The following is a 21,716-nucleotide window of genomic DNA, read 5'->3' as shown; positions in this document are numbered from 1 at the left end:
GGCCAACCCCACAAAACAAGAACCATCTGCTCCAGAAAATGCTAAGAACACCAACTTGAGAATCATCTAGAAGGAGCAAGAGCTCAAAGGTCGGAAAGCCTGGGTTTGCAACCCAGTGGCGCACACCAACCTTGATTCCTAGGGAAACCCACCCACCCAGCAGTCCTCCAATTCCCCCATGAAAATCAAAGCCACTACTTAACTTCAGGGCTGCTGTGAGGATCAAACGGAATATAAAAAAGACATGTTGTTATGGGCTGAACTGTGCCCCTCTAAATAAATGTTGAGGTCCTAACACCCATACCCTATGGATGTGATTTATTTGGGAATAGGATCTTTGCAGATGTAATCGAGTTAAGATGAGGTCATACAGGAGCAGGGTGGACCCTACTGCAATAACTGTGTCCTTAAAAAGCAAGAAAATCTGGATATTAGCCCTCTGTCAGATGAGTAGATTGCAAAAATTTTCTCCCATTCTGTAGGTTGCTTGTTCACTCCGATGGTAGTTTCTTTGGCTGTGCAGAAGCTCTTTAATTAGATCCCATTTGTCTATTTTAGCTTTTGCTGCCATTGCTTTTGGTGTTTTAGTCATGAAGTTCTTGCCCATGACTATGTCCTGAATAGTATTGTCTAGGTTTTTTTCTAGGGTTTTTATGGTTTTAGGTCTAACATTTAAGTCTTTAATCCATCTTGAATTAATTTTTATATAAGGTGTAAGGAAGGGATCCAGTTTCTTCTACAAAGAACTTAAACAAATTTACAAGAAAAAATCAAACACTACCATCAAAAAGTAGGCAAGGGATATGAACAGACACTTTTCAAAAGAAGACATTTTTGCAACCAACAGACACATGAAAAAATGCTCATCATCACTGGTCATCAGAGAAATGCAAATCAAAACTACAATGAGATACCATCTCAACCAGTGAGAACAGTGATCATTAAAAAGTCAGGAAACAACAGTTGCTGGAGAGGATATGGAGAAATAGGAACACTTTTACACATTGGTGGGAGTGTAAACTAGTTCAACCATTGTGGAAGACAGTGTGGCGATTCCTCAAGGATCTAGAACTAGAAATACCATTTGACCCAGCCATCCCATTACTGGGTATATACCCAAAGGATTATAAATCATGCCACTATAAAGACACATGCACACGTATGTTTATTGCGGCACTATTCACAATAGCAAAGACTTGGAACCAACCCAAATGTCCGTCAATGATAGACTGGATTAAGAAAATGTGGCACACATACACCATGGAATACTATGCAGCCATAAAAAAGATGAGTTCATGTCCTTTGTAGGGACATGGATGAAGCTGGAAACCATCATTCTGAGCAAACTATTGCAAGGACAGAAAACCAAACACCACATGTTCTCACTTATAGGTGGGAATTGAACAATGAGATCACTTGGACACAGGGCGGGGAACATCACACACGAGGGCCTAGCATGGGGTGGGAGACTGGGGGAGGGATAGCATTAAGAGAAATACCTAATGTAAATGACGAGTTAATGGGTGCAGCAAACCAACAGGGCACATGTATACATATGTAACAAACCCGCACATTGTGCACATGTACCCTAGAACTTAAAGTGTAATAAAAAGAAAAGTGAGAAAATCTGGACACAGCATCACGCACACAGGGAGATGACCATGTGAATGGGAAGGCAGAGACCGGTGTGTTGCATCTGCAAACCCAGCAATGCTGATTGCTGGTAAGCCCCCAGCAGCTGGGGTAGAGGTAGAGAATCTGGGACAGATTCTCCCTCAAGCCTCAGAAGGAACCAACCCTGCCTATCCCTTAACCTTGGCCTTCCAGCCTCCAGAATGTGAGACAACACATGTCTGTTATTTAAGCCACCAGTCTGTGGTTGGTTATGGCAGGCATGGGAACTCATAAACGTGTGAATCACCTGCCACTAATTGTGGCAGCAAAAAACAAAACAAAACAAAACAACAGCAGCACCATCATCTCTGAGAGCGGAACTCAGCAGGTCAAGCCTTCCCAGCTCCCAGGGAGCTCTCCTCCCTCCATATGTGATGGGAGCTGCCCGCATGTTCACACCAGCTCCAGGCAAGCCCACAAGGTCAGAATACACTTTGGATGAATCCTGCTTCAACTCTTCACTTACCCGTCATTGACTCACTGCCTAATCAGGCAAACCCCAGGTCCGAGAGCAGGCCTGACACAGTACAGGTGACTGACACTGGCTGAATGGATGATATGGGAGCCACGAAGACAATAAATAAGAAGCAAACCAGCCTGAAGCCACCATCTGTAGCAGGGAAAGACACCCACTCAACTGTCATACGATATGGAAAAGGTAAAAATTCATGCTAACACAAGCTCCCTTGAGGACCCAGAGGAAGGAGTAAGTGACGCTGCTTGGTAAGGAGTGCACATCCTAGGCTGCTGCCCACGAACACAGAGGGATATGCGAGTCTGGGGTAGGACTTCCAGGTTGAGGGCCCAGCATAAGAAGAGGGAGGGAAGCAAAGGTGGAACAGTGATGTGTCTGGCAGGCAGATGGCATAAGACAGTTTCTGCCTTAAGTGACCCTTCCTGGTCCCACTGTTACCAATGTGAGCCTTGGTCATGTCAAGTTCTCCTTGAGGAGAACAGTATCTGATTCCGGTCTCCCACAGCCCTGTGAGGTGGCTATTCCTTTATAATTTGTTAGAGACATTCTGAGCGAGTGAGTGATTTGTCAGATGACTCACAGATAGTACAGAAAGGATGGCAAAGACAACAGTGTGTAAGGAGTCCCAACCCTGGCCAACTCCTCTAAAGGATTGCTGGAGGAAACACCTATCTTCTCCTTGAGATTCTATCTTCTGTGTGCAGGGTCCTATACCAGCACCAGGACAGCAGTGGGTGAGAGAACATGAAGATGACCAAGATGGGCTCTTGCCCCTTAAAGAGTTCAGTGTCTACAGGGAGGGGATGGTGATGATGGTGATGATGAGGGTGGCTGTAATGGTGATGATGGTGGTGGTGACAATGATGGTGGTGGTAGTGGTGACAGTGATGGTGATGAGGGTGATGGGGGGATGATGGTGATGGTGGTGATAATGGTGATGACGGAGATAATTGGTGATGGCAATAGTGATCATGATGGTGATGATGATGGTGATAATGGTGATAATGATGGTATTATGATAGCGATGATGGCGATGATGGTGACGGTGATGATGGTGGTGGTGATGATAGTGACGGTGATAATGGTGATAATGATGGTATGATGACAGTGATAATGGTGATGATGTTGGTGATGGAGATGGTAGTGGTGATGACAGTGGTGGTGATGGTGATGATGGTGGTGATGATGGTGATAACGATGGCGGTGATGATAATGGTGATGGTAGTGGTGATGAGGATGGTGGTGATGATGGTGATGGTGACAATAAGGGTGATAATGATGGTATTATGATAGTGATGATGGTGATGTGATGGTGATGATGCTATGATGACAGTGATAATGGTGATGATGTTGGTGATGGGGATGGTAGTGGTGATTAGGAGGATGGTGGTGATGATGGTGATGGTGATAATAATGGTGATAATGATGGTATTATGATAGTGATGATGGTGATGATGGTGATGGAGGTGATGGTGATAATGGTGATGATGTTGGTGATGGGGATGGTAGTGGTGATGATGGTGATGATGGTGATAATGGTGATAACGATGGTGGTGATAATGGTGATGGTGGTGATTATGAGGATGGTGGTGATGGTGATGGTGATGGTGATAATAATGGTGATGATGGTATTATGATAGTGATGATGGTGATGGAGGTGATGGTAATGATGATGGTGATGGTGATGACAATGGTGATAATGATGGTATGATGATAGTGATAATGGTAATTATGTTGGTGATGGGGATGGTAGTGATGATGGTGATGGTGACAATGATGATGACAGTGGTGATTATGATGATGATGGTAGTAGTGGTGATAATGAAGATGATGGTGATGACAGCTATAATGATGATAACCACGACACAGTGATGATTACCATGTACTGACTCCTAATAAGCCAGAAATTCTGCTAACCGTATTCACCTTCACCACAACCCTAAGTGGATATTATCATTACTGTTTGTATAATATTATTATTATTACTGTTTATATAATAATATTATTATTCTCACTGTTTATATAACAATAATATTATTCTTCTCATTCTCTAGATAAAGAAGCTGAGCCTTAGAGACTTCAAGTAACTACACCTTGCAAGGTCATACTCCTAGAAAGCAGTAGAGGTTTGATTTAAACCCAAGTCAAATCTCCCCATCTCCCAAGTGCTTGCTGTTCAAGTGATAGATTATGTTCCTCTCTGTACACACCCACTGCCAATCTTAGTGCAGGCAAAACATAAATTAGAGCCATATCCTGTTCTATTTCACTTTGCTTTATTAAGCTTCACAGAGAACGTGTTTTTGCAAATTGGAGGTTTGTGGCAACTCTGCAACGAGAAAATCTATCGGCGTGATTTCTCCAATAGCACATGCTCCCTTCATATCTCTGTGTCACATTTGGGTAATTCTTGCACTATGTCAAATTTTTCATAATTATTATATCTGTTAGGATGATCTGTGGTCAGTGATCTTTGATGTTACTACTGTCATTTTTCTGGGGTTTCATGAACCACACCCATATAAGATAGGAAACTTAATAAAAGTTCTGTGTGTTCTGACTGTTCCAACGACCAGCTATTTTCTCACCTCTCTCCCTCTCCTTGGGCCTCCCTATGCCCCGAGACAGAATAATATTGAAATTAGGTCAAGTAATAACCCTACAGTGGCCCCTACGTGTCCGAGTGAAAGGAAGAGTCACACATCTCTCATTTTAAATCAAAAGCGAGAAATGATTAAGCTTCGCAAGGAAGGCATGTTGAAAGCTGAGTCAGGCCAAAAGTGAGGCCTCCTGCACCAAACAGTAAGCCAACATGTGAATGCAAACAAAATGTTCCTGAAGGAAATGAGGAGGGCCACTCCAGTGAGCACGCAAATGGTAAGTGAAACAGGTCTTAGTGCTGAAAGGGAGAAGGCTGGAGTCGTCAAACTTTGATGATCAAGATAGTCACGATATTCATTTAAACCAAAGCCTAATCCAGAGCAAGGCCCTGACTCTCTTCAATTCCATGAAGGTTGAGAACGGTGAGGAAGCTGCAGGAGAAAGGCTGGAAACCAGAAGAGGTTTATTCATGAGGTTTAAGGAAAGACGCCATCTCCGTAACAGAAAGTGCAAGGTGAAGCAGCAGGTGCTGATGGAGAAGCTGCGGCAAGTTCTCCAGAAGATCCAGCTGAGATCATCGATGAAGGTGCCTACACTAAAAAGCAGATTTTCTATGCAGACAAGAAAGTCTTCTATTGAAGGAAGATGGCATCTAGGACTTTCATAGCTAGAGACAAGAAGTCAATGTCTGGCTTAAAAGCTTCAAAGGACAAGCTGTCTTGTTAGGGGCTAATGCAGCTGATGACTTTAAGTTGAAGCCTATGCTAATATATCGTTCAAAAAAACCTAGGGCCCTTAAGAATGATGCTAAATCAACCGACCGAGAGTGGCGGCTCACATCTGTAATCCCAGCACTTTGGGAGGCTGAGGTGGGCAGATCATGAGGTCAAGAGATAGAGACCAGCATGGCCAACGTGGTGGAACCCTGTCTCTACTAAAAATACAAAAATTAGCTGGGTATAGTGGCAGGCACCTGTAGCCCCAGCTACTCAGGAGGCTGAGGCAGGAGAATCGCTTGAACCCAGGAGCCAGAGGTTCCAGTGAGCCGAGATCACGCCACTGCGCTCCAGCCTGGTGACAGAGAGAGACTCCATCTCAAAGAAAAAAAAAAAGAATTATGCTAAATCAACTCTATCTGTGCTCTATAAATGGAACAACAAAGCCTGGATGACAGCACATCTGTTTACAGCACGTTACTGAATATTGTAAGCCCATTGTTGGGACCTAATGCTCAGAAAAAGAGATTGTTTTCCAAATATTACCGCTCCTTGACAATGCACCTGGTCACTCAAGAGCTCTGATGGAGACGCACAAGGAGATAAATGTTTTCATGCCTGCATACACAATATCAACTCTGCAGTCCATGGATTAAGGAGTAATTTCGACTTTCAAGTCTTATTATTTAACAATATATCTTGTAAGACTATAGCTGCCATAGATTCCTCAGATGGAGCATTCCAGATGCCATTAAGAATATTCATGTGTCATAAGAGGAGGTGAAAATGTCAACATTAAGTTGGGAAGAAGTTGATTCCAACTCTCACAAATGGCTTTTTTTTTTTTTTTTTGAGATGGAGTCTCACTCTGTCGCCCAGGCTGGAGTGCAGTGGCGTGATCTCGGCTCACCACAACCTCTGCCTCCTAGATTCAACTGATTCTCCTGCCTCAGCCTCCTGAGTAGCTAGCTGGGACTATAGGTGCCCGCCACCACACCTGACCAATTTTTTGTATTTTTAGTAGAGACAGGGTTTCACCATTAGCCAGGATGGTCTTGATCTCCTGACCTCACGATCCACCCACCTCAGCCTCCCAAAGTGCTGGGATTACAGGCATGAGCCACCGCTCTCAGCAAAGAATATTCATGATTCATAAAAGGAGGTGAAAATATCAACATTAAGTTTGGAAGAAGTTGATTCCAATCCTCATGGATGACTTTGAGGGGTTCAAACCTTCAGTGGAGGAAGGAACTACTGCAGGTGTGGTGGCAACAGCAGGAGAACTGGAGTTAGAAGTCGGGCTGAAGATGAGACTGAACTGCTGCAGTCTCATGATAAAACTTGGATGGATGAGGAGCTGCCTCTTTGGGATGAGCACAGGAAGTGGTTTCTCGAGATGGAATCTACTCCTGGTGAAGATGCTGTGAACACTGTTGAAATGACCGCACACGATCTAGAATATTCCATAAACTCAGTGGACAAAGCAGTGCAGGGTTTGAGAAGATTTCATCCAATTTTGAAATAAGTTTTACTGTGGGTAAAATGCTATCAAACAGCATTGCATGCTACAGAGAAGTCTTTCGTGAGTCAATGAATGCAGCAAACTTCTTTGCTGTCTTATTTTACGGAATTGCCACAGCCACCCCAACCCTCAGCAACCACCACTCAGATCAGTCGGCAGCCATCAGTAGGAGGCAAGACATTCCACCAGCAAAAAGATTACAGGCCACTGAAGATGCAGGTGACTCTAAGTATGTTTAACAATAAAGTATTTTTTAATTAAGGTATATACATTGCTTTTTTAGACATGATGCTATTACACACTTAATAAACTAGAGTGTAGATACAACTTTTACATGCACTGGGAAACCAACAAATGTGTGTGCCTCATTTTATTGCAAGATTCATTTTATTGCAGTGGTCCGGAACCAAACTCATTATCTCGAAGATAGGCCTGTTATGTGCGTCATTGAGAATACTGAAGAGGATGTTGATGTTCAGGTCATTTCTGGATCCGAAGAAATACTCCCTTCGTTCAGACTTACCAGGCTGCACACAACCCCACGCCCCAGCCTCTGGTGGACCAGCCATCCTCTCTGTGTCTGCCAGCCGGAGCCGCACTCATCCTTTCCACCGGGGCCGAGGTCTCACGGTGCCATCCCCCTGGCCTCCTGCAGGCTGAGTTGACCACTGGGCATCCTGGGTGGGAACACAGGGAGCTGCTCCAACTGCCTGTGGCCCTCGGGCCAGCTGACCGATCCTGTTCCCTTTCCTGTCCATCCCGTGAGTCTCGGCCTCTTCACCCTGCATTTCCTGCCTCCCAGGAAGGGGGGAGCAGTGCTGAGTTTCATATTTTGTCTTAGGATGTTTCTCCTCACTCTCTCCTAACCGGCAGGCAGGAGTCGGTCCCTCTGTCACTCAATCTCCTGAAGGCTGTGATGTCCAGATCCTTCTGAAACCTGTCACGTGCCTGGCCCAAGCGGCTCGAGACACAGAAAGCCTGCAAGTGGATGGAACGAGATCTCCGAGACCCAAATCAGGCTTCTCCTTTATCTCCAGAAAGGCAGTGCATACAGCGTGAGACCCGGGTGGTGATGGAGTGGAACAGGGCTGACACGGTCAGGAGCTGTAGAGGAGGAGTCTGTGGCTGACACCAGTCTTGCGATGATGTACACGCCGATCCTCGGAAGTTATTGGGGCTTCTTCGAGCCAGCCTCAGTTCTCCCTAAGTTCCCTTCATACCACAAAGGCCCTCAGCCACAAAAGGGAGCTATGTTCTAGCACAGATGAACCATCTACATCTTCCTGTCCCTCCTACTCCTCCCCATCTCTCTCTCTCCCAACATCTGTCTCAGTACCACTCCAACATCCAGCCAGTTAAGTGCTCCTCCCTGCCCTAGCCCAAGCTGCCTGAGGACAGGGGTTTCTGTTTTTTGTTTTTGTTTTTTTTTTTTTTTTTGAGATGGAGTCTGACTCTTTCGCCAGGCTGAAGTGCAGTGGCGCAATCTCAGCTCACTGCAACCTCCGTCTCCTGGGTTCAAGCAATTCTCCTGCCTCAGCTTCCGGAGTAGCTGGGACTATGGGCACCTTCCACCACGCCCAGCTAATTTTTGTATTTTTAGTAGAGACAGTGTTTCACCAAGTTGGTCAAGATGGTCTCGATCTCTTAACCTCATGATCCATCTGCCTCGGCCTCCCAAAGTGCCGGGATTATAGGCATGAGCCACTGTGCCCGGCCATTTCTGTCTTTTTCTTTGCATAACCAAACCACAGCTTGTAAACGTGGATGGCATTGAACGGCACTGGATCAACATTCCAGACATGGAATACTCCTAGGTGATATCATCCAACAGTCAAGAAAGGTCTGGACTTCACATCAGGACTGATGGGAGTTTCTGCCTACTGAGCCTTGCTTGTACTCAGTGGACTGTGCAGACTGTTAACTACAGCCATGACCCTGCAAGTGGAGGCTACGACACCGAGGTCTGCAGAACTATATGTCACAGAGCTAGGGTTGGCCATGCTGTTGAACAGAATGACACACCTACACCCCTCTTAGTACAGTTCATGGTCAAGCTCCAATCAAAACCAAAGAGCAGGCTAGGCAACATAGGGAAACAGTCTCTACCAAAAAATAAAAAGTTTAAAAAATGAGCCAGGCATGGTGGTACGTGTCTGTAGCCCCAGCTACTCTGGAGGCTGAGATAGAAAGGTCCCTTGAGCTGGGAGGTTGAGTCTGCAGTGAACTATGATTGCATCACTGCATTCCAGCCTGGGTGACAGAGCAAGACCCTGACTCAAAACAAAAAAAAAGAAAAAAATGGAGAGAGTGAGGGAAAGCCACTCACACTTGGTTCACATGAGTTACAAGTATTCTGCAAGGTGAGAGACTAAGAACTGAGACTACACAACTGTGGGCAGAATGCGGTCACTGGAGACAGGCAGAGGCAGCTGTGTTTGGCCTGAGTCTGCCACTTATGCTGAGTTATGAGTCACTCGGGCTGCCACGGCAAAAAGTACCACAGACCAGGCTGCTTAAACCACAGACATTTATTGTCTCCCATTCTGGAAGCCGTAAGTCTGAGATCAAGATGTCTGCAGGGCTGGTTCCTCCGGAGGCCTCTCTTCCTGGCTTGCAGATGGCCGCCTTCTCTCTGTGTCCTCAGGTGGTTGTCCCTCTGTGCGTGTCTCTGTCCCCACCTCCTCTTCTCATAAGGACTCCACTCCGATGGGATCAGGGCCCACTCTTAACAACTTCATTTAACTTGATTGCCTCCGTAAAGACCCAATCTCCAAATAAAGTCTCATTCTGAGGTCCTGGGTTATGACTTCATTCGATACAGGAATTTTGGTGGGGGACAGACTTAGCCCATAGCACTGAACGACCATGGGCGAGTCTCTGCAACCCACTGAGGGCCACCACCTGCCTGTGGGGGGACACGTCTGCACTGATGAGTAAGACACGTAAACAATGGTGGATCAGCAAACCCGTGCCGAAAAGTGTCTGGCCTGCGGGGGTCAGAGGAGCTTCCTGGGCCAGGCTGTTTTGATTTATAGCAACGTAGCAAGAGAGTTTCCTGTGAGAGACTAAATTGCTTTCCAAATCTGTTTTGGGTCCTGTAAAATGGCGACGATGACAGCTGATTTTGGAAGACAGTAGTGAGGGCGAGAGAGTGTCTTGACAAAGCTTGAGAAAATAGTAAATATTATACCATATAAAATAGGTCTTATTGCCGTGGGTTGTCTGAAGGCTGTGGAAAGAGCCATCCACAACACGAGGCTCGGATTACACAGATGGATTCAGGGACCTCCACCTCTACGGCATCTGCTAATTCACCTTTCTCAGGTGAGACTTACATCCACCTTCCTCTTGACTTCTACCCAACCAGCCCAGGAAAAGCCAAGAGAATAAGGGGGAGGAAATGCCAGGGCATCTCAGGTCGTGGCCCCACGGGGACATTCCCTATTCAGGATCTGGAGCTAGAAACGCAGACACCCAGAACAGTCAAGATGCCAGCTCTGCAAATGCATGTAAGCAGCGTTCGGCAAGAACTCAGGAAAGCCAGAAAGAAATCCAAGTTTCTGAGCACACCGTTCATTACGAAGAAGCGCATTTCACATTCAGAAGTTCCTCTGCCGTGATGCTTTCTGTCATCATCAATTTCTGCATGATGCATTTTCAAGGGCCCATGATAAACACAAGCTTGGCAGGAGCCATAGAAAGGTGCACGCAGGTGTCTTCGGGCCTTTGATAGCTGTTCACGTGCAGTCTGTGTACCTGCACGCCTCCGACGAACAACCAACGTCAGGGTCACCCCAAACTCCAATTGGTTTATTCCCAAATGCAATTATCCAAATGAGATAATACTTCTTACTGTGGACAGAGGCCCACTGGGCTGGTACTCGTGGTGGCAAACACTAAGACCCTCGCACGGGTAACACACAAAGCTGAAATCAGAGATGTCAATACGGGGTGACCTTGACTCAGAAGGACAGCCTGGTCAGGGGGTGCTGAGGTCCAAGGCTCAGGCTTAGTGTTTCTGCATGTTTAAATGCCAACAAAGGGTAACGCAGCTGTGGATTCGTTTTTCCAATTAGAACATTTTTCACACAATGAAAGCTTCACGGCAGCCGCTGGATGCTGTGGCGAAGTGGTGGGCACACTGTATCTCCGGGTGATTAGTAAAGAGATTGCCTGTCTGTCTCTGCTATTGTCAAGGGGATGCTAAACTGGGAGACACTGCTTGGTTCTGCCAGCGGTCCATGGACTCCTTGGGGGTGACTTAATCTTCCTCTTTCCATAGCCATGATTTCAGGCACAGCCATCGTAAAGCAGAGACCAGATGCTGGCCAGAGAAATCCCTTTAGGAGCAGTAAATTGAAGTGAAGTAACAGGCAGCCATGGAGGGGAGTTATAATTAAAAAGTCCTGACTGCAGACACAAAACACTTACTATGCACCCACAGCCTGGCTCGCCGGTGCGTTAAACACATCATCTCTTCCTTATGTTCTCCAGGAGGCGGCATTAGCACCCCCATGCCCAAAGACGAATGCTCCAAAATGCCAGATCGTTCCCAGAGCCACACAGCTGCAAGAGGAGGAGCGGGGATTAAGGGGGTCCCCGAGGCCAAGCTAATGAGTTCAACTCGATCCCGGCAGCACACAGACGAAGCTGTGAGTCAGGAAGATTAAGCCAGCAGGAGGTCAGAAAGTGGATTAAAGACGAGGCCACAGAGGCTGGTGAGGCTGCTGCTGGGACGCAGATGCTGCTCAGAAGCCGTGATGCGGGAGGCCTCGTCTGCCCAGAAGGGAGGGCAGCGAGGGAAGGGTGGAGGCTGGCGGGGAGGCAGAGTCGGAGCCAGGCTGGAGGAATCGCCCAGGTCCAACCTCAGAGCAAAGATGCTGGGAAAAAGCCCCACCCTTGGATTTAACACAGAAAAGTAAAAACTGATGATCTGCGGCCCTGGTATTGCCGCCCTCTGGATAAGCCTTACCAGATTGGGATGGCAGCAAAGAGAGGATGGCTACTCCTCACCAGCACGGCCTCAAACTACAATACTCCCCCCACAGTGTGGGATTTACAGAGCTTTGCTACAGAACGTGTAGTAATTCCAGACCAAAGCCAGTTTTCCCATACATTATTTTCTCCATGAGATTTAAGTAGGTATTAACTCTAAGCTGAGGCAGAAGAGCACCTCAAGTCAGACGTTTTCCGTGCAGGCTACGGAGACCCCTGCAAACTGGGGCAACCTCTCCCACATACAAAGCACGAACCCAATACGTAACAGAGGAGGGGTCCACATACAGTCCTTACAATATTTGCTTTAAATGATGTGTAAGAAAATAAAGTCCTTCTCTGTCTTTATCAAGGGTGCCCTGTGACATGAATGATAACCAATATGATCAAGGCTTGACTTTCCATGGTAACTTCCACTGGAGAGCCCCAGGGCCTTCCCTTTTGTTTTAAACAACTTGTAACGCACCAATTTCTTGATTAAAATAATCAAGTGTAAACCACTCCTCTTAAGGACACGGAGGCTAGTTTTCATTGCTGTATTACAGAGACAGTGGAGGCAGAGGGAAGGCTGAGGGGCTGGGGAGCGGCACTCTCTTTGGTCTTAGCAACCAGTTAATGAAACCACAAAGGAAATCAGATTCCATGCCTTCCACCTCCCCAAGAGGTAATCCAAATGCATACTACAAAGGACATGGCAGGGCTACTCAAAGAGGAGACCAAAGATCCTAACCATTTATTTCTATAATCAAGATAATGGATAGATGGGTGAATGAGTGGATGGAGGGAGCGAGGGAGGGGTGAGGTGGGTAGGAGGATGAGTGGATAAGTGGCTGGGTAGGTGGGTGGCTGGGTGGATGGATGGATGGATGGATGGATGGATGGATGGATGGATGGATGGGTAGGTGGGTGGCTGGGTAGGTGCACGGATGGGTGGATGGATGGGTGGATGGATGGATGGGTGGATGGATGGGTGGATGGATGGGACGGCCGGGTGGATGGATGGGACGGCCGGGTGGACGGACGGACGGACGGACGGATGGACGGATGGGTGGATGGATGGATGGATGGATGGATGGATGGGTGGGTGGAGGCCAAGAAGCCCTCCTGCCACCTACTCCCCAGCAGGTTCAGGTGTTGAATAGAACACAGCAGAAGGTAAATCTGACCAGAACTGGCTTTCTACCTGGAAAAATCCACCTGAAGGAGTCAAGAACAAACCTTCCTGAAGTGGAATTAAGAGGCTACCATTCAGGATCACGGCCACCCAAGCCGCCAATCTCTCAGACACACGAACTCCATCAACTCCTAGTAGACGACACCCAGCTCTCACCTCGCAGGGGCCAGGAACAAGGAGTCAGACACACACACAGCAAAGCATCCAAACGCAGCTTCTGATGGTAACGACCACACCCCTGCACCAGCCGTCCTGAGCCCCCTCTCACAATGGGGTGTGGGGGGCACACTCACACAGCAAAGCTTCCAAATACAGCTTCTAACGGTAACAAACCACCCCTGCACCGGCCGTCCAGAGCCCCCTCTCACAATGGAGGGGGGGGGGGCACTCTCCCACAGCAAAGCTTCCAAATACAGCTTCTAACGGTAACAAACCACCCCTGCACCGGCCGTCCAGAGCCCCCTCTCACAATGGGGGGGGGGGGGCACTCTCACACAGCAAAGCTTCCAAATGCAGCTTCTAACGGTAACAAACCACCACTGCACCGGCCGTCCAGAGCCCCCTCTCACAATGGGCGGGCGCCTCATGGTCTCTGAGGATGACGAGCCAGCCTCAGGTACAGGAGGAGAAGATAGGCTCAGACGTTGCCAGGACAGGTAGAGTCCTGCCAATATTTAAAAGCAGAGGAATCCTCAAATACAAGATGCAAATGCAGTAATTATGTGCCTGTGACCAAAAAGAGGGGATTAAATCCTGAAGGAGGAGGTGGTGAAACCTCCTTGCTCCTGGGGTTCTATTTTAATCCACAATAATAAGCAGGCAGGCCAAGGTCACTTTGGAATCAAGCATATCCACCTGGGCGTGGTGGTTCATGCCTGTAATCCCAGCACTTTGGGAGGCTGAGATGGGAGGATCACTTGAGCCCAGGAGTTCGAAACCTCTCTGGACAATATAGTGAGACCCTGTCTCTACTAAAAAGAAAAAAAAAAATTCCCAGTGTGGTGGTGTGCACCTGAGAAGCTGAGGCAGGAGGATCCCTTGAGCCAAGGGTGCAGTGAGTCATGACTGCACCACTGAACTCCAGCCTGAGTGACAGAGCAAGACCCTATCTCAAAAAAAAAAAAAAGAAAGAAAGAAAGAAAAAGAAAAATCTGAGAGTCCATTTGGAAGCAGCAGATAGACGAGAGGACATCCCTGTCAGCAGGTGTGTGCCACAGGGTGAGGCAGCACAGGGGGAATGAGAGGGCAGGGGCCTCCCAGCATGGCAAAGGTATGAATGAGCATTGAGTGACTGTACGGGTGGGGAGAGAGGGAGGACAGGTGAGTGACAATGTGTGGTCTTTGAGGGGGTCAGGATGGCAGTGCAAATGCTTTTTCCTAAATGAAGTACCCCACTTGAAGATGCACGTGCTTTATAAATGGAAGCACTGACTCAAGCACAGAACGGGACACTCGTTTTCCCAAAGCGTCTGCCAGGAGGTGGGCCAGGTTGCAGAGCTCGGCCCTCAGAGTGACAGCTGAGCTACTCGGTGCCAGTCCTTGGGGAGAGGCAGATGTGGGGCCGACGTACACACCCCAGGAGAGCCCGAGAAAGGCCACTGCAGCCCCATTCTATTTTCTTCTCTGCTATCCTTGCAACATGGCATTCACTGTGGATTAAAAGAGAAACCGCTTCGGGCCATAGGGCTAGTTTTCTTCCCTCTTCCTCATTCACGCTCCCCCAGAAATAACAGAGCTCACCGTAGTTTGTATTGATTTTGGCACATGCTACTTGTGTAAAAGGCCACGCTGAATGTCCGGTGCCAGCACTCCACTACAGCGCATTTCAGAGGATGCAGAGATGCTGCTCTCCCTGTGCCCAGAGCCCATCCCACCACTCCCTGCGTGGCCTGGGAAGCCCGCCCACACAAGACTATTCAAGTGAGGGCTCTGGTTGTGCCTGAAGCGTCATGGGCACTGCTAGAGGCTCTCACTCAATGACTTAAAGCTTCAGTCCCACTGGAGGGTGAGGCTCAGAAACAGCACTCATTCGGCCAGCAGCAGTGGGCCCGGACAGCAGAGGAGGAGGGGCAGCATCTGGGGAGAAGAGGGGCCGCCCAGGTGCTTCTCCAGGACCAACTCCCAGCTGGCGGGCACTGGGGCCTCGGTGCAGACTCACTCGGCAGCTCCTGGCTGGCTCCTCCGGGCAGGGTTCCAGGAACTGTCTCGTGTCCCTGGCTACACAGAGGACTCAGCCCCACCAGGGATTTCACACACGAACAAAGTCTGCTTTGTTGCTGAGAACTCACACCCGGAGGATTTCTGGTTTTGACCTCCAGGGGCTTTGTTTGCCTTGAACAGAGTGAAGCAAAGTGGTCTTCAGAAGCTTCCAGAAACAGCCAGGCTCCCACGAGTGGAGACTAAACCCTGAGGAGGCCCTGGCTTTCACGAGGAGGTGCTGTAGATTAAATATGGGCTGTAGCAGAGCTGTGGCTCCATCCATCACTCCAACAGGTCTCCAGTGCCGCTAGCAAAGTGGGCAGAACACCTGCTGGGAAAGCCACCCCTGCCCTGCAAGGGGAAGATTACCCCGTCAAGGACAGCGTCAGACAGGCAGGGAGGCAGGGTCCGGCCGGGTGTAGGAGGCCCCGATCTCCCGACACCCTTGCCCCACTGCCGATGGAGGACCTCGATGGCTGCGATGACCAGGGCCTCCCTCCTGTGTGGCTGAAGAGAGCCTCCAGGAGGGTGGACTCAGGAGAATGGAAACAGTAATGGGCCCCTTGTGAGTGCTCCCCGGGCTGGACGCCAACCCGCAATGGCTCACTTCACAAGTGGTGTTTGTGTCCCGACAGGTGGAACCCCAAGGCTCAGACCTTCAGACCCTCGCCCAAAAGCACAGAGTGAATGGCGAGGGGGACGTGAGTCTGACTCACGCTGGGACGACTGGGGCCGGGGCTGCTTCGCACACAGCGTTGCCTGCTGGCCGCCTTCCTGCTGGGAATTCGACTTGCAGGTGCAAATCAGCCCAGCATCAAGCAGTTGGTGGCGCAGCCAACGCCAGTATCCCAGGGCTTCCACCCAGCAGGTTTCAAGGCCCAAGGCTGGGAACCCCCAGGACACCAGCTCTGCCCAGCACCAAGCAGTCGGTGGTGCAGCCAATGCCAGCATCCCAGAGCTTCCGCCCAACAGGTTTCAAGGCCCAAGACTGGGTACCCCCAGGGCAATGGCTCTGCCCCTCACTGGCTCTGGAGTCTGACCCTCCTGTTCCCATCTGTAAATTGGGATTAAACATAAACCCTCCCCATGACTAGGAGGGGGCAGTGGGGCTCCCGGGGCTGGCTGGTGTCCTACGCCTTCCTTCGCCTGCAGGTTACCTGCTGTGTTCCGTCTGAGTGCATGGGACACACGCCCTCTGGACAGGTGTGTTATCCTTCAACAAAGATGCTCACAGTGCTGTCTACTCAAGGCTGACAGCACTTTGGGAGGCTGAGGTGGGCAAATCACTGGAGGTCAGGAGTTCGAGACCAGCCTGGCCAACATGGTGAAACCCCCTCTCTACTAAAAATTAAAAAAAAAAAAAATTATCCGGGTGTGGTGGTGGGTGGCTGTAATCCCAGCTACTCAGGAGGCTGAGGCAGGAGAATCGCTTGAATCTGGGAGGCAGGAGACAGAGGTTGCCGTGAGCTGAGATCGCGCCATTGCACTCCAGGCTGGGCAACAGAGCGAGACTCCTTCTCAAACAAACAAACCACAACAAAAAGACGTGACTTTGCTCCTCCTCCACCTTCCACCATAATTGTGAGGCCTTCCCAGCCATGTGGAACTGTGAGTCCATTAAACCTGTTTTTCATTATAAATTACTCCGTCTCGGGTAGTTAGCAGCGTCGTTATTAGCAGCATGAGAATGGGCTAATACAGCGTTTCAGGAAAGACAGGGATTCCAGGCCCTGCACGTGGACGCCACTCTCCCAGCCCTGGGCCTGCTCATCTGCAAAGGCAAACAGACAGCCAAATCTAACCTCGTAATGGAGCCGAACGGAACTCACCCATGCACTACGCGAACCAACAGAAAACCTGAGCTGCCGACAGCCAACCGGGACGAGACGGGGAGAAACGTCAGGGAAGCCGCAGGGACCTCGCACAGATGCAAAATGAACCAGACCAACAAAGGCGGCACACAAACCTCCGACAGCCTCCGAGCTGCATGAAAACTCAGCATAGTCAGAAGACGAAAAGCCCCCAAGAATGCTTTCTGCCAGGGAGGACAAAAATAAGACAGAAAACCTACCAAACAAATAACTCAGGAGAGGACTCTCAAAAAGAGAGCGTGGCCGGGCGCGGTGGCTCAAGCCTGTAATCCCAGCACTTTGGGAGGCCGAGATGGGCGGATCACGAGGTCAGGAGATTGAGACCATCCTGGCTAACACGGTGAAACCCCGTCTCTACTAAGAAATACAAAAAATAGCCGGGCGAGGTGGCAGCACCTGTAGTCCCAGCTACTCGGGAGGCTGAGGCCGGAGAATGGCGTGAACCCGGGAGGCGGAGCTTGCAGTGAGCTGAGATCCGGCCACTGCACTCCAGCCTGGGCGACAGCGCGAGACTCCGTCTCAAAAAAAAAAAAAAAAAAAAAAAGAGAGCGTGCAGGGCTATGGAAACAAAAAGTCAGCAAAGGAGCATGACTACAATAAATCAGAAATTACAAAAAATAGAACGGGTCTAACTGAGAACACAACAATTAAAGGCTCAAGAAAATCACAGCAGGCCAGGCACAGTGGCTCAGGCCTGTAATACCAGCACTGTGGGAGACCGAGACGGGCAGATCACCTGAGGTCAGGAGTTGGAGGTGAGTCTGACCAACATGGCAAAACCCTGTCTCTACTAAAAATACAAAAATTAGCCAGGCTTGGTGGTGCGCGCCTGTAATCCCAGCTACTCAGGAGGCTGAGGCAGGAGAATCACTTGAACCTGGGAGGCGGAGGTTGTGGTGAGCCGAGATCGCGCCACTGTACTCCAGCCTGGGGTGACAGAACGAGACTCTCTTTCAATTAAAAAAAAAAAAAAAAAAAAAAAAGAACGGCAAACAAGCAGAAAAATGCCAAGCAATTAAAGCAATTAGAGAAAAAGATAACAGATATGAACAAGGAAAATCCAATACAGGGATAATTACTATCCCTGAAATAAAGGATCCAACCGATAACACAGAAAAAATAACAAAATACAGGAAAACATCATTAAAATGAAAACGTCCTTAAACAGAATCTGCACAAAGTTTTTCTAGGAAAAACCAAGAATGTCCAACACCAGACACTTCGTGGTCTAGCAATGGAAGCTACTTCTTTAGGAATCTAGTTCAAAAAAAAAAGTCACCTATGAGATGGAAAAAATAAATCTGTTGGCCTCAAATGTATGCAAAGCAATGTTCAGGGCAAGAAAACAATCACAGACGGGAAATTGTGACTCAAAAATACAGAGGAGGTCAGGTATGGTGGCTCACGCCTGCAATCCCAGCACTTTGGGAGACTGAGGCAGGTGGATCACCTGAGGTCAGGAGTTCAAGACCAGCCTGGGCAACATGGTGAAATCCCGTCTCTACTAAAAAATACAAAAAATTAGCCGGGCGTGGCGGCAGGCACCTGTAATCACAGTTACTTGGGAGGCTGAGACAGGAGAATCACTTGATCTCGGGAGGTGGAGGTTGCAGTGAGTGGAGATCGCGCCACTGCACACCAGCCTGGGTGACAGAGTGAGACTCTGTCTCAAAAAACAAACAAACAAAAAACCCACAGAAGAAAAGAGTTTTCAAGCCGGAGGGAACGCGTTGACATTTTCAAAACACAGCCAATCCTCACTATGCATGAATTTTGGATTGGGGGTGTGCCTACTTGCTAAAATTTATTTGTAACCCCAGAAGCAATGCCTTTCGCACAAAACAGCCAAAGGTTTCAGTTGCCCAATGCGCGGGTTCCCACGGGAGGGTGAACAAGGTGGTGGTCCAACTTCCTGTCTCAGCTCTCACCTTGCAAACAAGCATCTGACTGCAGCCCACAGAGTGTCATGATTCTCACATTGTTTGTGCTTTTTCTTGGTGATTTTGCCATTTAAGAGGGCCCTAGCGAAGGGCTGAAGTGCTGTCTACTTGTCCCTAAGGCAAGAAGGTTGTCATGAGCTTCACACCAAAAACATGCCAGAGAAGCTTCACTGAGGCCTGCATGAGAGCACTGTTGGCTGTGAGTTCCATGTTAATGAATCACCATTACATATTAAATAAGGCATCTTTAAACAGCAACGCACATAAAGCAAGATTGCATACTGACCTATGGTCAAACATGCGACCAGGGGCTTGTAGGAATCAAACACTGCACTTCCCCTGGGAGCCATGGCCAAGGCGTCACTCATTCAGCATCTGTGGCAGCTTTTTAGAACACAGGTACCACAGATAATGAGCATCGACCGTCCATTCGCTGAGAAAGCACTGCTCTCAGGAACTCTTCCTAAGAAAACCCACTGAACAATGAATTCCCTCCCATTAAAGGCAAACCAACAACCAGAAAAGGATCTGGCAAAAGAAAAGGCCATTGCAAAGGCAACTGACGGCAGTGACCCCCTCAAGAGAGACAGAGTGGCTGCGCGCCCTGGAGGCATGGTGGATAGTAAGTGGGAGGGAGAGTGACAGTGTGCGAAAAGTCACTGTCCACACCCAACAAGGCTCAGGAGGTGGGGGAGGAGAAGTGTGTGTGTGCGCGTCGGTGCACCCTTGCATACATAACTAGCTACTCATTCACCAAACTGATGCCTCCTTCTTCCTGGGCTCAGATCTCCACTGCATTTCCCAGCCTACTCTGCAGTCAGGTGCAACCTCCTCATGAAACCAGGGAAGATGATGCACTTTACAAGTTCTGTCTCTTCCTCTTATCTTCTGGGCAGATACAGAAGACCCCGTGGAAGATTCCGGAGCTCCAGGGAATGGTCCAGCTATCGAACGGAAAGAGTCTGGGTCCCTGAATGCCAGTATGGATCAGAACTTCCCACCTGTCCCTCCTGCCAAACCAGGTGGACTGAGAAAAGAGAAAAAAGTAAAGCATTGATACGTTAAGTGCCTGACATTTAGAGGCCTTTCATTACAGCAATGAGCTTAATTTACCCCTAAACCATATAGGAAGAGGACACAGTGAGAAGGGAAAAAACTATCATAATTAAAAAAAAAAGTCCAGCCTTCCAATGTTTCACAATCACTTCTTTTAACTTCACAGATTTAGCTGGAAAAAAGTCTCTTGTGATAAAAAAAAAAATAATAAAATAAGAGCAGCATTTCCTTCACCATCTTTTTCTCCTCTTATACTCAAATAAAATAACATTGATGAAGTTCATTTCTTAAGAGCGTGTGTGGTTTGAGCCCACATTTACCAAGGTATTTCTATCCATATACACATCCACCCATTGCCTGTAATCCCGCAGAGGGGCTTGTCGGAATGGGGGTCCGCGAGTGTTGACGTGACCTCCATTGCTGAGTCTGCCATTTGTGCTTCCCTGCGTTACTTGATCTTTACATAACAATCATTTATAGCTTTTATAAGAGGCATTAAATAACACAGAAGAAGGAACTCCAAAAGACCACGCCTATCCTCCTGAACAGCCTTTGTACTACCAGGGCAGCCCCTGGGCCCCGTGGCATGGCCAGATCAGCTCTGGGGCATCAGGCCACCCTAAGCTTCCCCCACCATGGGTGTCTAATCTTTTGGCTTCCCTGGGCCACATGGGAAGAAGAATTGTCTTAGGCTACACATAAAATACACTAACACTAGAGAGAGCTGATAAGCTAAAAAGAAAAAAAAAGTTGCAAAAAAAAAAAAAAAAAAAAACCTCTCAGAATATTTTAAGAGAGTTTATGCATTTGTGTTGAGTCACTTTCAAAGCCGTCCTGGGCTGCATGTGGCCCACGGGCCTTGGTTTGGACAAGCTTGTCCTAGACGGTGAAGCCACTTGGCTGAGCGCATCCCTAGAGGGCACGCGTTAGCCCCCTCAGCCCAGCACCTCTCCCAGGAGCAGGGCTGGGGGTGGGCTGAGCAGAGGGTGGCGCAAGCCGCTGGCTCTGGGGGAAGAGGAGACACACATTTAGCCCTCGCTGGGGACCCAGCCCTGAGAGGTGCCAATCCCAGGGCATCTCTTAGCCCCTCCACAGCACCAGGAGCTGGCACCCTGGATGGGCGCCAAGTGAGGCACCAGCAACACTCGGCCAGTGGGCAGCACAACGCTTCCCTGATTTCCAGCACCTGGGCCTCCCTTCCCCATCGTGGCTGGGGACAGGAGACTGTACTCAGAGGTCGGGGTGGATACGGAGCACTGGGCTCGCCTCCTCAAGCACCTGCAGCAGCCTACACCGCCAGCCCACCTCTCCCCGTTCCTTTCACCCAAAGCTAAAATGAGAAGGGTCCTCCCAGCCCACGGAGGCCCCGGGAGACCCTTCTAGAAAGCACAGGTGGAGACTGTCAGGAGCCTCACCCAGATGCCCCTCTGAGTCCTAATGCTTCAATGTCCACCATGTTCTACTCCACAGCAAAAAGGCTTCGTACCAACTGC

General features: G+C 48.9%; 1 protein-coding gene across 2 annotated transcripts in view; it reads right to left on the bottom strand.

Moving 5' to 3' along the window:
• The window catches only part of SHANK2 (SH3 and multiple ankyrin repeat domains 2), a 638,889-nt gene that overhangs the window by 555,263 nt on the left and 61,910 nt on the right, over positions 1 to 21,716 (bottom strand). The gene's annotated exons all lie outside the window — the stretch shown is intronic.

Source organism: Theropithecus gelada, chromosome 14 (genome assembly GCF_003255815.1).
Source record: "Theropithecus gelada isolate Dixy chromosome 14, Tgel_1.0, whole genome shotgun sequence".
In the NCBI taxonomy this organism is placed as follows: Eukaryota; Metazoa; Chordata; class Mammalia; order Primates; family Cercopithecidae; genus Theropithecus; species Theropithecus gelada.
The sequence above is the reverse complement of the archived record's forward strand: the minus strand, read 5'-3'. Positions and strand labels throughout refer to the sequence as shown.